This window comes from Dipodomys merriami, unplaced genomic scaffold (assembly GCF_024711535.1).
Source record: "Dipodomys merriami isolate MVZ:Mamm:240054 unplaced genomic scaffold, mDipMer1.0.p SCAF_4215, whole genome shotgun sequence".
Classification (NCBI taxonomy): Eukaryota; Metazoa; Chordata; class Mammalia; order Rodentia; family Heteromyidae; genus Dipodomys; species Dipodomys merriami.
This window is the reverse complement of record NW_027205844.1, coordinates 5,004-11,960: the sequence shown is the minus strand read 5'-3', so window position 1 is coordinate 11,960 and position 6,957 is coordinate 5,004. Positions and strand designations below refer to the sequence as shown.

Genomic DNA, 6,957 nt, shown 5'->3' with positions numbered 1-6,957 from the left:
GATTTTGGTCAATATCTGTGGCCTCTAGAATGACCATTCAGATCATTTGGGTTTTCACTTCTCAGAGACAGCATCTTTCCTATTGTTAGGAGAGTAAAAATGTTTGACTGACCATCTCAATGACAGCTGGCCTTTGTCCTATTCCTCTTAATCCCCTTATGGCCTGAGTTGTCTAATTCACTGAGCTCCTGCTGGTCATGTGTGGCCCATAGCTACTTGTCCATAGTATGTCTATTATTTCTTTATTTTTAAATAACCTCATAACCTTAAAATAATCTGGATACTTTGGAACGTCAAGGTAAGAAACACTAAAAAATCACTGTGATCTGTATGTTTTTAAAGGATTTAAAAATATGTAGAAATAGAGCTGGTAAGGTGGCTTAGTGATGGAGTGCTTGCCTTTCATGCATGAGACCTAGGTTCAATTCCTCAGCACCCCATAAGCAGGAAAAGCCGGAAGTGGCGCTGTGGCTCAAGTGGTAGAGTGCTGGCCTTGAGCTGAAGAGCTAAGGGACAGCACCTAGGTCCAGGGTTCAGGCCCCACGACCGACCAAAAAATATGTGGAAAGAAGGATTCAAATAAATATTCTATTAGCTGGAGAAATTTTATATGGAAAATACATAATTTTGGTGGTGGAGAATTTAGACACAATGCTCATTTGGACTTTCGTTGGGGAGATGTTCTAGATGTACTCTGAACAGAGCTGGGCACACATCAGGTAAGACAGTTCAAAGAATTTAGTTGTTTAGATTTTCTTTTTTACCATGGACAATGATAGTAAAAATAGATCACTCTTAGCTGTCTAGGGTCATAGCTGAATTCCATCATGGCTGTCCATCTTCTTTCTCCCTCTTCTGACACCTCATAGCTACCTGGGATTCAGGTCCCTCCTGTTGTAAAGCACCAGGTGAGTATAATTTCTAAGCAGTCTCTGGGGGTCAATTGAGGTTGCTAAGGAAGGCAGTGAGTGGACAATAGGGGCTCATAATGTTTCAGAAAGGAAGGTACCTGAGCTGGGTAATCAAACAGCCAGTGTTCTCTGGGCTTTTCATCGTAGGCAGTCACACCTTCTGTCATCTCATGCCTCACAGTTGCCCTCATGTGAGCAAGCACATGGTTCAACCATACCTCTACCTGAAAACAATTTGAAGTTAGACACCATGAACCAAAGAAGCTATAATCAAAAACACATATTCTCTTCCACCTAGCAGCCTAAGGAGTGACGAAAATAGAGCCTGGGCATCACAGACCTCCAGAATCACTATTGAAAGGCACAGAGAATCATCACCTTGGTATCATCAAAATGGAATGAGTAAGAGCTAGGTTAGTATGCCCACTTGGAACACACAGAACATGGTGACAAGATAAAGGGGTAGAGGACAGCCACCCAGAGTTAACACAAAGAAACCTATATCTGGGTTGAGCCAAATACAATCTTACTGACTTGTTCACACAGTATGGAGATGCAGGCCAGGATCATATTTCCCTACTAAATGCTTCCTGCGTCTATGAGAAGAACACATTCTGAATTCAGCTCCAAGGCCCCTGGCCATTTTCATCAAACTAAGAACTGCAAATTATTTTTCTGGTTTAGTATCACCTGCCAGGATGCATGTGCATGCAGCAGAATCACTTGCAAGATATATTTTTAAACCAAATGTATGTGTATAGCAGGCTAGGGGACTAGGAATAGGGACCAGCAAGTAGGCTGTGCTGGGTCATTTAGATAATGAGCAATTAGGGACTTATATATGAATGGTGAAGAAGGATGGGGAGAAGGTTAAAGGGCATCCCATGATTTGTGTGCCAGCGATAGGACATGGGAGACTTAAGAGGTGGAGAAAGATGGAATTGGCTTTCTAAAGAAAAGGGTTATGGAAGGAGTGATTCAGGGGTGCATTTGTGCCGAGAGGGGACATCTCAGGCAAGTGATTGATTTCGAAGGACATCTTCTCCCAAGGAAGGTGTCAGAATTTCAGAATCCCCTGTGGGGTGCTCCAAGGATTGCCTTGTAAATGTCTCCTGGTGCCAAATATCATTTTCAAATCCTTTTCTGGTTGATTGAAGTATTGTTTATGTGCATTTTATTCTTCTCAGCACAGGGTTTGGCTTAAGGATGAGGTATGAATATTGACATGTGTCCTTCAAAGAGACAGAATAGGAGGGCATGAAAGGCTACTCCAATGTGGGTTCAAGTCAAGGGAAATTGAATGTCTCAGGGCAGAGACAGCAGATCCCAGAGTCCATGAAGTTGATGCCAGCCATATTTGAATGCAGATGTGGAGTGTGTGTGTGTGTGTGTGTGAGAGAGAGAGAGAGAGAGAGAGAGAGAGAGAGAGAGAGAGAGAGAGAGAGAGAGAGAGAGAGAGAGAGAGAGAGAGAGAGAGAGAGAGAGAGAGAGAGAGAGAGAGAGAGAGAGAGAAGAAGAAGAAGAGAGAAGAGGAGGAGGAGGAGGAGGAGGAGGAGGAGGAGGAGGAGGAGGAGGAGGAGGAGGAGGAGGAGGAGGAGAAGGAGGAGAGAGAAACAGACAGACAGAGACAGAGACCAAGAAAACAAGGGAAAGGACTGTTCTCTCTCTTTTACCTGCCCGCTGCAATCACAGGGCTCACTGAATGCCACATATTCTTCTTCTTTACTGTACATGCCAAGACTTGTTTTGGTTGGGTTCTCACTGGCATCTAGCTGGAATTGCATCTTGGACATGTTGTCAAACAGTTTGGAAAGATGACGCTGGACCTATGAAGAAAAACCGTGCCAAAGGTTTGGGGAGTATTTCCAGGAAGTTGCTTATTAGAGTGCTGCTTAGAGCCTGTATTTGTCAACCTTGCACAAGACAAGTACTGGCATCATGGTGGTGTGAAGAGAACCAAGTAGACTGTGTAGGAGTGGCCAAAGAAATATAAAGCTAATGCGGAAAGTGCTGTCCATGGGACTGCAAATGACAGGACTCCATTCTGTGTTTCCACAGTTGACCACTCCTTACCAGATGCCTCTTCAGAATCAGATCAAGATAGCCCCATAAAGACTTCAGTGTGCCAGCTTTGCCTTCCTCAGAGCCCCTCTAGTGCCAGTTTAGGAAACATTCTCAACAGCCATCAGGATGGCAATGAAGAAAGAGCTGGGGTTAGTCTCAAACATGTCTCCTCATGGCCAGAGTGAGGGATTCCGCTGCGAGGTCCAGTCCTCCTGAGTTTTCTGCAGGTGCTCCCCACAGCTTACCTGTTGTGGAGATGTGCCATTGGAAAGGATGTCAAGCAGATCAGAGGAGGAGAGGAAGTAAAAGCGAGGGAAGGCAAGTCTCTTGGTGTCTAGGTACTCTGCCAGGGCCTTCTCGCACAGGCACAACCTGCAGCCACAGAACAAAGTGTGACTATGCATGGGTCATACGCAAATACTGTGCCATTCTATATGAGGGACTGAAACATCTACAGATTTTTGTAAATCTGTGAGGTGCTCCGCAACCAATTCTCGGTGGACACTGAGGGGTGTCTATATATTCAGTAGTTGGATCTATGCAGAGTTTAGCTTAAGAAACATTTAGAGATATTTACAAAGATATACATTAACACATAGACATTAGCATTGACACCTCTGTAATGACATCCATATTACTCAAATATACAAGCAAAGCAAGCCTCCCCCCATGGCACTCATTTCACTCGGGAAGTTGAATTACGCCAAGGTCTCAGAGACAGAAGGGAGAAGGAAATGTAATGAGGAGAACCTCACCTGCTCTGAATCCCTTCCAACTTTTCATAGAGACCTGGTTTGTTGGTGGCTTCCACCACATTTGGAGTTTTCTGAGCAGCATAAACCAGTTCTTTAAAGTCAGTGTCAATGCCTTCGAATCTTTTAGCATCCTACAAATCAGAAAAGTGAGAGAAAAATCAATACCGCACCCCTCCCTTCCTGTAGCCTCTTGGAAGCAGAAAGCTGTTGATAGCTTGTGACATGCAGAGATCAGACTCTAAGAAAAAAAGAGCTGTTAGCTCCAAACAGCAGTTCTCTGTCACTTAGCCCTTTTGCTTCTTAAAAAAATTGTGGAGCAATGTCATGTCAATGGGTACTTCTTACATTAAGACTGCTTTTGCCTTTTATTGTGGGGCTGGGTTGCTGGAGATCAACCCAGGACTCAATCATGCTAGGCAAGTAATAAAATGCATATTTAAAAAATATTTAATCCATTTAAAAAGTAATAAGAGCATACCCATTATGTTAGCTTAAAGAGAATGTGTTTATCCAAAAATAATTATATTTTTCCAAAGCATCAGAAAGTGGCATCCTTTTACTTTTCTTTTTTCCTTCCAACTGCTTTACTCTCTGCCGTGAACATCCATGGTAGTTTCATATTGCTTCTGCATTCAATTTCTGTGATATCACATGTCAGGTATCCTCTGAAGAACACCATTGTATATCCATAAGAGCAAAAAATGAGAGCAGGAAAAAAAATAAGAGCAGAAAAGCCAGATAAAACCAGGAGCATAACAATATGACTCACAATGCAATCCTAGCAGAGGTCCAGAGGCTCTGAGCAGAAAATTCGGAGACACTCCAGTTACAATTAGTCAGTCTGGTCAGGTGTAGTTGCTCATGCCTATAATCCTAGCGATGGAGAGACTGAGATCTGAGGATTGTGGTTCAAAACCAACCTGGGCAGGTAAGTTCATGAGACTCTTATGTCCTATAAACTACCAAAAAAAAGCCACAAGTAGAGTTGTGGCTCAAGTGGTAGAGCACTAGTCTTGAGAAACAAAAAAACTCAGAGACAGTGCCTAAGCCCTGAGTTCAAACCTCCAGTGCTGGCATGGCTCGAGTGGTAGAGTGACAGACGAGAAAGCAAGCAAACATAATATCCCTGAGTTTAAAACCCACTACTAGAAAAAAAATCCCACTAACATTTTAGTGTGGTCACCAAGATAGCTTTGACCTTGAGGACCCCTTGGAGTGTCTCCAGGATTCCCTATCTCCACCCCTTGCACTGATACATAATTGCTAAGTCAACAGACGGTGAGTCTAATGCATTTCCTAGGTTCATAAAGATTTTCATATACCAAAGTAAGTTTTTCCTCAGTAAATATTCTACTCGGATGCCAAAACTAGTGAAATATCATTACCTTCCACCCCCGCACCAAACATGAACTCTTACAGTGTTATGGGAAACTGAGAGACTAATAAGAAAAGCATTTTAGCTCAACATCTGGCACCTGAAAAGAGTAGGTGGAATTATTATTGCAAGTTAACTGTCATATTTGCACATGTGCTGCTCTATTATGTTTCTTGAGGTAGTGTCAGAAATTCACAAATGAGGAAAGGCACAGAGAGGTTAAGTCATCTGTCCAAAGTCACAGAGCAATAGGAGGGAGTTACATCTGAAACTCAGGCTCTATCCTGGGTAATCCAAGACAATTTCCTAGGATTTAATAATAGAAGAATTATTGTTCCTCACTGAGGTGGTTTGTTCTGATTAAAAGTGAACATGTATCAAGGATATAGAAATGTTGAAAATGATCCAGCATGGATCATTTCCAGCATAGATAAAATTATCCAGCATGGATAATTTTAACAGGAAAAAAACTAAACAAAAATTTTAATTATACCAAGAGCCATTATGCAAAAATATATGTATGTGAATGCCAGTTGGGAAATATCATAATGAATGAAAATAATTACCAATTAAGGTGCAAGATTAGGCTGATATTACTGTATTTTTCAATCATTTCTGTTACATTGTATGTACTAAGCAAAGAACTATATTACATGTTTTCCACACAGACTTTGGACACTGGATAGAAAATCCTTTAATATTTTTAATGAAAAGTTCTCTCTCTTCTTAAAATCTCTACCAGTATCTCTACCTGTGTCTTTTTCTGTACCAAAATAAGCCTGCTCTTCTTTAGCCACTGGCATTTGGGATAAATAAAATTGGGCCTATTCAATCTGGTTTAATTATAATTGCTATGACAGAATTATTCTTTGCTATGCTTCGTTTAGAACAGACAACTTTAATCTGCATGATGACATTAAATAGCTCTTTTAGGGATGAGCTGGAAAATGGTAACGTTTTGTTGGGATGAGCTGTAATTTCTAAACAGGGCCTGGACAACTCATGATATTCTAGAATTAAATTAATTTGTAAGCAAAGAACTTGCTGTACTGAAGGGACTCAGAAGAAGTTTGAAAAAGTAAAAAGAATTAGAGTACATGGATAAAAGTTAATTGCCCATTAATTAGAGCTATTTACAAAGGGACAAATACAGGACAGGTAATAATGAGAGCACATATTTTAGGGAAATCTACTGTTCAGTATTTAGCTGATAATTGGTTTTCATTTTGTTGGTGCAGACCAGAAGTTTGTAGGATGGCTTGAGTCTGAGATAGAACTTGACTTTGTCTAGGAGTCATCTTGTACTGGCACTTCCATGATTTGTAAATGGCCTGGCCCAAGCTGCAGTAGCTAGTATCTTCCATTCTCTCTACTTTCTCACTCATGTGCACTTAAAAAAACAAAAATGACAATGCCAGACATGATTGTGCATACCTATAATCCTAACACCAACTGGGAGACTGAGGCAGGAAGGCTGCAAGTTGGAGCCAGCCTGGGCTACACAGTGAAATCATTTCTCAAACAAACAAACAAACAAAACAGAAGATGTTTTATCTCCTAATAGTGGAATAAGCACAACTGTAAGACCCTTTTTGGAGGTGTGGAAAAAGCCAGAACATACCCAGGAGCACAGATGGTGGCAGCCACTTCCTGAGGGTGCCAGAGGAGGAGTAAACACAAGAATTCCAAACCTACCACACAAGCTGCCCCATCTCAGGAAACAGCTGTTTCACCAGAGGGATCCAGGACAAGGACCCTAGAGACCTTCGTGGAGGATGAATGACTTGATCCTGAGCTCCATGCTAACAGGACAAAGGGTTGTTGAATTTTTGTATAATTCTCCCACTGCCCA

The 6,957-nt window shown here is 41.7% G+C and overlaps 1 long non-coding RNA gene across 1 annotated transcript; it reads right to left on the bottom strand.

Annotated features, from left to right (window-relative positions):
- Window positions 1-1,022: 1,022 nt before the first annotated feature.
- On the bottom strand, window positions 1,023-4,373 carry LOC138807620 (uncharacterized). Its single transcript, XR_011366213.1, has 5 exons — window positions 4,209-4,373; window positions 3,731-3,861; window positions 3,221-3,347; window positions 2,585-2,737; window positions 1,023-1,135 (listed from the first exon to the last, which is right to left on the bottom strand). It is a non-coding gene; the product is annotated as an uncharacterized lncRNA (long non-coding RNA).
- Window positions 4,374-6,957: the final 2,584 nt, after the last annotated feature.